This window comes from Thunnus maccoyii, chromosome 4 (assembly GCF_910596095.1).
Source record: "Thunnus maccoyii chromosome 4, fThuMac1.1, whole genome shotgun sequence".
Taxonomy (NCBI): domain Eukaryota; kingdom Metazoa; phylum Chordata; class Actinopteri; order Scombriformes; family Scombridae; genus Thunnus; species Thunnus maccoyii.
Window position 1 is genome coordinate 15,375,109 of NC_056536.1, and position 7,770 is coordinate 15,382,878.

The window sequence follows — 7,770 nt, forward strand, 5'->3', positions numbered from 1 at the left end:
ATAACAATTATTTTCATTATTGATCAATTGTTTGGTCAATAAAATATCTGTAAATAGTACAAAAAAAAAAAAATCATAGTTTTTCACAATTGCAATTTCCTGAAGCTCAGTGTGACGTCTTCAAATTGTTTGATTTGTCCAAAACACAAAGACATTCAGTTTACTGTCACATAAGACAAAGAAAAGTGACAAATCTTCACATCTGACAATCTGGAACCAGCCAATGTTTGACATTTATAATTTTCTGACGATTGACTGCTTGATGAATCAACTAATCATTTCAGCTGTAATTATTTTCAGTCTGTAATAAAAAAAAAACTCAGTCTAAATGCCAAAATCACCTGACAATCACCTCAGTTTCTGTCCTTTAAATATTTCTGTAGGCCTCATCTTGAATGACGAATGAAGCTTTCTCATGACATTTAATTTTTTATCATTTGATAATTGTGACTTCAACCTCTCATACGTCTGTGAGATGAGAGATAGAGACACAGCAGCCTGCGGTGAGGAGGATTGGACTGGAAAACAACTCGCTGGGTTGCAAAATCTCAGAGGGCAAAGAGGATTAAAGAGAAGAAGAAGAGAGACCAGCAAGACTTCAAATCATTGTGATCATATAAAAGAGTCAGTGAACCAAACATACTGCCAAAACAAATCTTTAGGTATAAACAAAACTAAAAGGGATATTTGTGGTACAATTAAAGGACTCAGTAATAGTCAAGATTTACATGACGTCACTGCAGGATGTGTAAAAATTCATTCATCACTCCAGAGACACACTGCAGCTGAACTATGGGCTTTACATAACAATGTTTTTATGAGCACAGAGAGGAGCTGATGCCACTATGATGGTAACCATCATCATCATCATTATCTATTCAGTCCTGATATAATCACATACAACATAAAAATGTTAGTTTCTCCTCCCGGCTAATAAAACAAAGAAATATGTATAAACACATGCAGTAAAATGAGGAACTGATTAATAATGAAGTACAGAGAGGAGCTTTGCAGCAGTGGTGTGTGGAGCCAGCGCCATCATGTGGTCATTGAGGGGAAGTGAAACTGACTGCAGCACAACAACATACTGCAGTCTGTAAATCAGTCTGTAAATCAGTCTGTAAGAGCGAGTCAAATCATTAAAATAGTAGCATAAAGCTCCCAGGGGTAAATAAAGACGTGTTTACAACAACAAAGACCAAAATCTATAAAATATTATAAACCTTGAAAAGGCACATATGATATGACCTGATAGAATCAACATTTATCCCGATAACAATGTCAGGAATTACTTATTGATTAACGTCCGGAATGATCAAACAAGACCAATAAGATCATTTCTTACCTAAAAGCAACATTAGGACTTGAAATCAGATAAATGGGCAAAATATAATAAAGAAAAAAGAAAAAGGTTTCATAGAAAACTTAAAAGTAAATATTGTTACACCTTTAAAACTCTAACACCTTTTAAAACACCCAAACCATGAAATGTATTAATAAAACAACCAAGACACTAAATGACTACTATAAAACAATCAAAATACAACATAAACACCAAATAAAGTAAAATCCCAGGCCGAGAGGCAAAGCCAGCAGTCCACAAACAAGAAGCATCTCTCTGCAACAGGAACCTGAAGCGTTTAACCCTTCCTTTCCTGGACCAGGTGCACCTCATTGTGGACTGATTAGATGTAGAAGACCTGGGCGGAGCAACAGACAGGAGAGGAAAGGGACAAAAAACCCAGGAAACACATACAGCTGTAACAATATGTATTTCTGAACATTTAACGGAAAATGTGAAAACTGTTTAATTCTGTCTCTAAACAATCTTTGTTATTACAGTATTGCCAAATAATTTCAGTATCTTTGTGCCAAAGACATTCAAGGACACACAAATAAAAAGCACAAATATAAAATAAAAACATACATTCTCACATCCATATGCACGTCCACAACCACACACATGCAAAACATCTATGACTATGTTCACAAACGTCCCAGCATTAGACGACTCAACCAGAAGCCATGAGTGACTGTTAGTCACAGCATTGAAGAAGTTGTACGATCCTGTTTCAAAAATGCTGTAAAGATTGCTGTGAAAATCTTAAAAATACATTCCCGGACCTCTCTATATGCAGACATCCACTTGTTTATTTCCAACAAAATCACATTAAAGGAAAGAAAAAGAAATGGACAGAAAAGGCTGTTTTGTTATGTGATACTGATTCGATGACAGGAAAATCTCTGGGATACATGACTGCCTCTTAATGAGGCTTTAACTACCAAAGAAGAATAATTATCTGTTTTCTCTCCCGCTGGACAGTGGCCAGTATTGATCCAATATATTGTCAAACTGATGTAACAGTGTAATGTTTGTGGAAACCAAAAATATGGTCAGTGAGTGGGACCACAGTAAATACTCGTAGTAAACAACGTTGGGGAATCCAGAGCCTGTTTTGCAGAAGAGATGAAGCTGTCATGCAACAACACCTTCTTTCCTGAGGACATTTTTGGAACAGATGGACGTGTTGGTGAACATACTGGCTGCTCTGAATTTCACTGGAGGGCTGCTGACAGTCAAAATGATGCCGTGTCAGACAGTGATGGAGGAGCGAGCAGATGAATGGAGACTAGCGGAATTTGTATCCGTGAATAAAATCGTCTTAAATCCACCCTGACTTCTTTTCACTTGTTGCCTCTAAAGTTAATCTGTCTGTGGTTAATCCCTGTTACGCTGGTGGAAAATATATGTTGACCTTGGACACACAACTTCCTCCTGTGGCAAAGACACATCTATACATGCAACCATTGATGAGAGTATTAGGAGAATTACGTTGTTTTTTTGCTGTTACAGGAAGGCTGAGTATCCCAGAATGCACTAGGCAGACAGCACAGGTCGCCAATAAATAACAGACACACGCACAGACAAATATTTAAATGAGTTGTTTTTTTGGGTTTGTGGAAGGAACCTGGAGGAAGGCGGCCAGACGAAAACAAGAAGTTGAACCCAGGACTTGACATTGAGACATTGTGAAAAGTGTATGGAAAGCCAGAAGGGCCAAAAACAAAAAGCCATCATGTCACGTCATGTGTTTTGCAGTGTTGTTAATGCTAAATATACATTTTTGCATTTGACATGGTTCAACAGAAAAATGAATATGTTTTCCACCCTAAAACTTGATTACTTTTAACGTAACTTTTGGCTTCTAGTTGCTTTTTATTCCTTTATCTCAGTACTTGTATATTTCGGTTTGTCTCATTGTCATCGACTTCTTATCTTTTTAATTTTGTCTCTTGATTTTAGCTTTAGCATTACTGAGGAAATTCACTCAAATCAAAATCTACAAACATTAATGAGTTAAAAAAAAGGTTCAGTTCATCTGTATGATGCATAACTAAAAGTAAATCACAGAAACAATATAAAGACTTGCTGTTTTCTTTGTTCATGAAAGGTCATTATTTAGATATTTACACACATGGGTTGTTCATAGTTCCTATGTAAGAAAATAAATTGGTGGTTTTATATGATGTAGGTTGGTATATATTTGGAAAATTAAGATAAAATCTTACAAAATAAAGGAAAAGACAGTAAATTATTGTATAAAAAATACCTTTTATGATCTTTGTGAAAGTGACTATGCTTTGTCATCCTGTGTAATTTCACATAGTTAGTTACTATATATGATGGAGGTGCAAGATGCTTGTGCAAGAGGATTACCGGCAAGTATCACAACATCTTGTGTGTAATTGCTACAGTATGGTGTCACCCAGGTTCTCCTTGCGTCATTCGTGGGAGTAAACCTATTTATTCTGCAGACTTGTAGAATAGCTTGTAGACTAAACCGCATGAGCTCATCAGTGGGTGGGAACTTTCTGTAATGGAGCCTGCAGTGAATTTAAAGAGTATCACCACCACACACACACACACACACACACACACACACACACACACACACACACACACACACACACACACACGTGTTGTCATAGGTCACTTTTGGGGACATTAAATAGGCTTACTTTCATTTCCTGGAGACTTACCCAAACCATAACCACTGACCCAAAAATCCATGTTTTACCAATTGGGACTTGACTTTTTTGACAATTGTAAAAGCATTCCCCAATTAACTTGTTTTGAAGTCAGAAATTTGTCCCCGAAAGCAGCCTCTGACAGGCCCACACACACACACACACACACACTGAGGAAAGTAAAAATGATCAAACACGAATGGCCTCTGCTGGTTTGTTCATGTCAGGTGATTGAATTTGAATAGATCTTTATTATCTATCTGCTCTATTATCAGCCTTCCTGTGTACCTGCCTACATAATTTGTTTGTTTATATGCTTCTTCAAGGAGGCTCTACAGTCCAATCGCACTGAAACTCCAGATATAAGCAGGAAAAACTGCTCTTTCTTGTGTATTTGTGACATTAATATGATGAGTTTAGATTCATGATAAAGTGTGTATTTCACTATGATGTGACTGAAGCATCAATAAGACTCCAGCTTGACCTACTTTGACAAATTAACGTGAAGAATCTTGCATCCTCATTCATCCTTTCTGCACCATAAAAACAATATTTAGGCTACACGTTTCCTTGCTCCCTACTGCACCCACTGCCCAAAAAGACGACCATCATGTGTTAAGCCTCCGCCTCACGGGTTGATCTGAGGCTCTGCGGGTAATCTCGTCAACAGATCAGAGACGTAGGGACTGAGCACAAAGCGGAGCTACGCCATCCACAGCCTAATGGGATTGGCCGTCATCAGTAGATGTGCTACTGCAATTAGCTTGCTTGGAAGCGCTGGGGGATTTAGGCCTCAAGCGCCCTGCCCCAGGCAATTAGCACTACATGCTTAGGCAGAGTGACGTGAGCGTGAGGCTCAGTGTCTCAGGTCAGAACTGGGCTCCGACATGATGCTGAGGGTGACACAGTGAGAAAGAGAAAGTGATCTTTGTTTCTTAATGCAGTGACTGTGGATACGGCATGTATGTCTAACTTTGCTTTCAGTTGTTTTTTATGTCTAGGGTCTAAAGTGAAACTGTGTAGATTTAGTTTTCCCCAGATGGGATTGAATTTGCTCCATTTGCACCTTTTAAAACATGACACAAAGATTTTAAATGGATTTGACATCATTTGAAGGCAGTGCTATAATCCTGAAATAGTATTTTTTTCTTTTTTTACAATCTTAACGTCACTAAATTGGATCTGTGACTGTCTGACTAGCTGAAGGATGGACAATTCTGTTAAAAATGCCTTTCAATAAACTCACAGAGAAGGTTATAAACATATGGGACCATTAAAGTAAAGTAAGAATCCAGTTACTGCCATCTTGTTTAGGCTGAACAGTCTGTGTTTATAAGATGTTATTTGATGAAAAAGCTACATGGGGTGAAATAGATACCCACAGCTGCCAGGTGTGTTTCCAAAACTGAAGCCCTATTAACAGATTGTACTACTGTTGATGCACTGCTAAAGTTGAACAAACACACCAGTGATTTCATTACACAGATAATTTGCACCATAATCACGGTGAAACTTCCAACACAAATACAAGAATCAGGATGCCAATTAAACTAATTAATGTCATAAACAGCAGATGTCCTTTGCAGTCACATAACACACAGGTTGTATTAATACCACCTCCATGTATTGAAGCAATAAAGACTTGAAGTAGTATAAATAAAATAAAATCATCCTTATTAATAAGTCAGTTAACGCAGCAGGAGCTGAAAAGCAATCAGTGGAAATCATCACAGCCAAGTGGTGACCTGCTTCTTCTACCATGTTGAAATTAAAGAGGTTTTTAAAGAGTCTGGTTAAGAGAAGGACGACAGCTTCAAAACATCGCAGACAAAAAACATTTCCAGCCCTCAGTACAGTGACAGTCATGCAGTGTAAAACTTCACAGCACCATGACACTTTTCTGAGGCAATTTATGAGCAAACAGATGTGACTCTGGCTTCATTTGTCACCTGACATTTTGCCTCTTTTAAGTCGAGGCCGCTGGTCTAAATTTTGCTATTTATATGTTGTGTTTACTTGTGTCTGATGTTTTATTTAGTATTTTATTTACATCATTTTTTGTGGCTGAAACTTCCCGCTCTGTGAAGCACATTGTGTTTCCACCTGGAATGAATAAAGTTTTGCTTTGCTTTATTATTTTCAACTGTTCTGAGTCTGGTGTTAATAATAGAGTAACATGATCTCACCCTCATTTCTGCATCAAGCACTTTTTCAAGGTCAAGCAGAGTTTAGTTTAGTTTATTTTAGTTTAGTGTATTGCAGCCAATGCTTTTATTTTTAGAAGCCTCTCTGTTCAATCAGCTGATCTGATGATGAACTTTACTGACATCAGCAGCCAAACAAACTTCAACTGTGAACTAGAGCTGAGTATCATTCAAATGTTTCCATACCAGGGCTGTCATTAATGAATTTCTTTATTATAGATTAATCTGTTGGTTATTTTCTTGATTAATCAAAAAGAATGTCAGTGAAAAATGTTGATTATTGGTTCCCAGAGCTCACAGTCACATCTTCAAAAGTCTTGTTTTGTCCAAAACCAAAAGATTCAGTTTACTGTCATAGAAGACTAAAGAAACCAGAAAATATTCACATTTGAGAAGCTGGAATCAGAGAATTTAGACATTTTCTTCTTAAAAATGACTTAAATCAATTATCAAAATATTTGTCGATTAATTTAATAGATAACAAATAATTGATTAATCGACTAATCATTGCTGCTCTACTCACCAGTGATAATACTTCAATAACAGGTTTAATTCCTGACTTTTATTACCACAACAATACTTTTGTCAATACTAAACTATACTGAGCATATACTGAACACATTTTTCTACAAAACCACAAAATAAGCCAAACTTCTGTGTCCTTCCCTCCACTGTTAAGCTCCTCTCTTAATTAAAATTATTTTAAATAACTTTAAATACACATTCATCAAAAATGATCAATCATTTCCTCACATGTGTTTTGTTTTTTCTCACATTGTACTCTTCTCTTTGTACATTATAAGCACTACTGGATGTGTTCTGTGTAGTTTTGTGTACTTTAACTCATGTGTGTACAACGTCTTAATACTGCTGCTGATCTTTCATTCTTAATGTTCACGTTTTTATTGTGTATGTTACATTTTGTGCACACACTGCAAACCAATTTCCATCTGGGTAAATAATAAAGTTAATCTAATATACTGTACCATGATCATAGCAAACATAAAAACATTGTAACATAAAAAACCTAATTACTACTGCGCATGCATGAAAGCCATCTGATACATCTGCTACACGTGCAAAATCAGCTTTCTTATTTTGGGGCCACTGACGTTACCTAATTAAATCAAACAGCACTCTGTAGGCTTCTGACACAATTTGCTGGCCGAAATACAGAGCGGCAACTTATCTTCTGACTGAATTAGTAACCTCAAGTACAGCATCTCATTATAAGTCCTCTAACACGTTGGGCGGGAACCTTACAGTCCTGAAGGCAAGGCCCACTGACCTCCCCGCATCACCCGCATGAGGCTGACTGGTTCACAGATCTACTGCTCCAATCCAACCTCGACTCTGACTGACAGAAAACATGAATAATTTTGAGATGGTTTAAAGTATGTTGAATCCAAATCAAATCGATGCAGGTTATGTAACTTGAGAAACACCTTTAGATCATGTTATTGCCGAGGCCCTGTGATGCAGTGACAGTTGCTTTATTTAGCGGGCACCACACCACCTGGGATTTAAACGTCTTAAC

At 37.2% G+C, this 7,770-nt stretch overlaps 1 long non-coding RNA gene across 1 annotated transcript; it reads right to left on the minus strand.

Moving 5' to 3' along the window:
• Positions 1-594: 594 nt before the first annotated feature.
• On the minus strand, positions 595-1,621 carry LOC121895503. The gene is made up of 2 exons (XR_006095788.1): positions 1,346-1,621; positions 595-1,118 (listed from the first exon to the last, which is right to left on the minus strand). It is a non-coding gene; the product is annotated as an uncharacterized LOC121895503 (long non-coding RNA).
• Between the last annotated feature and the right edge of the window lie 6,149 nt (positions 1,622-7,770).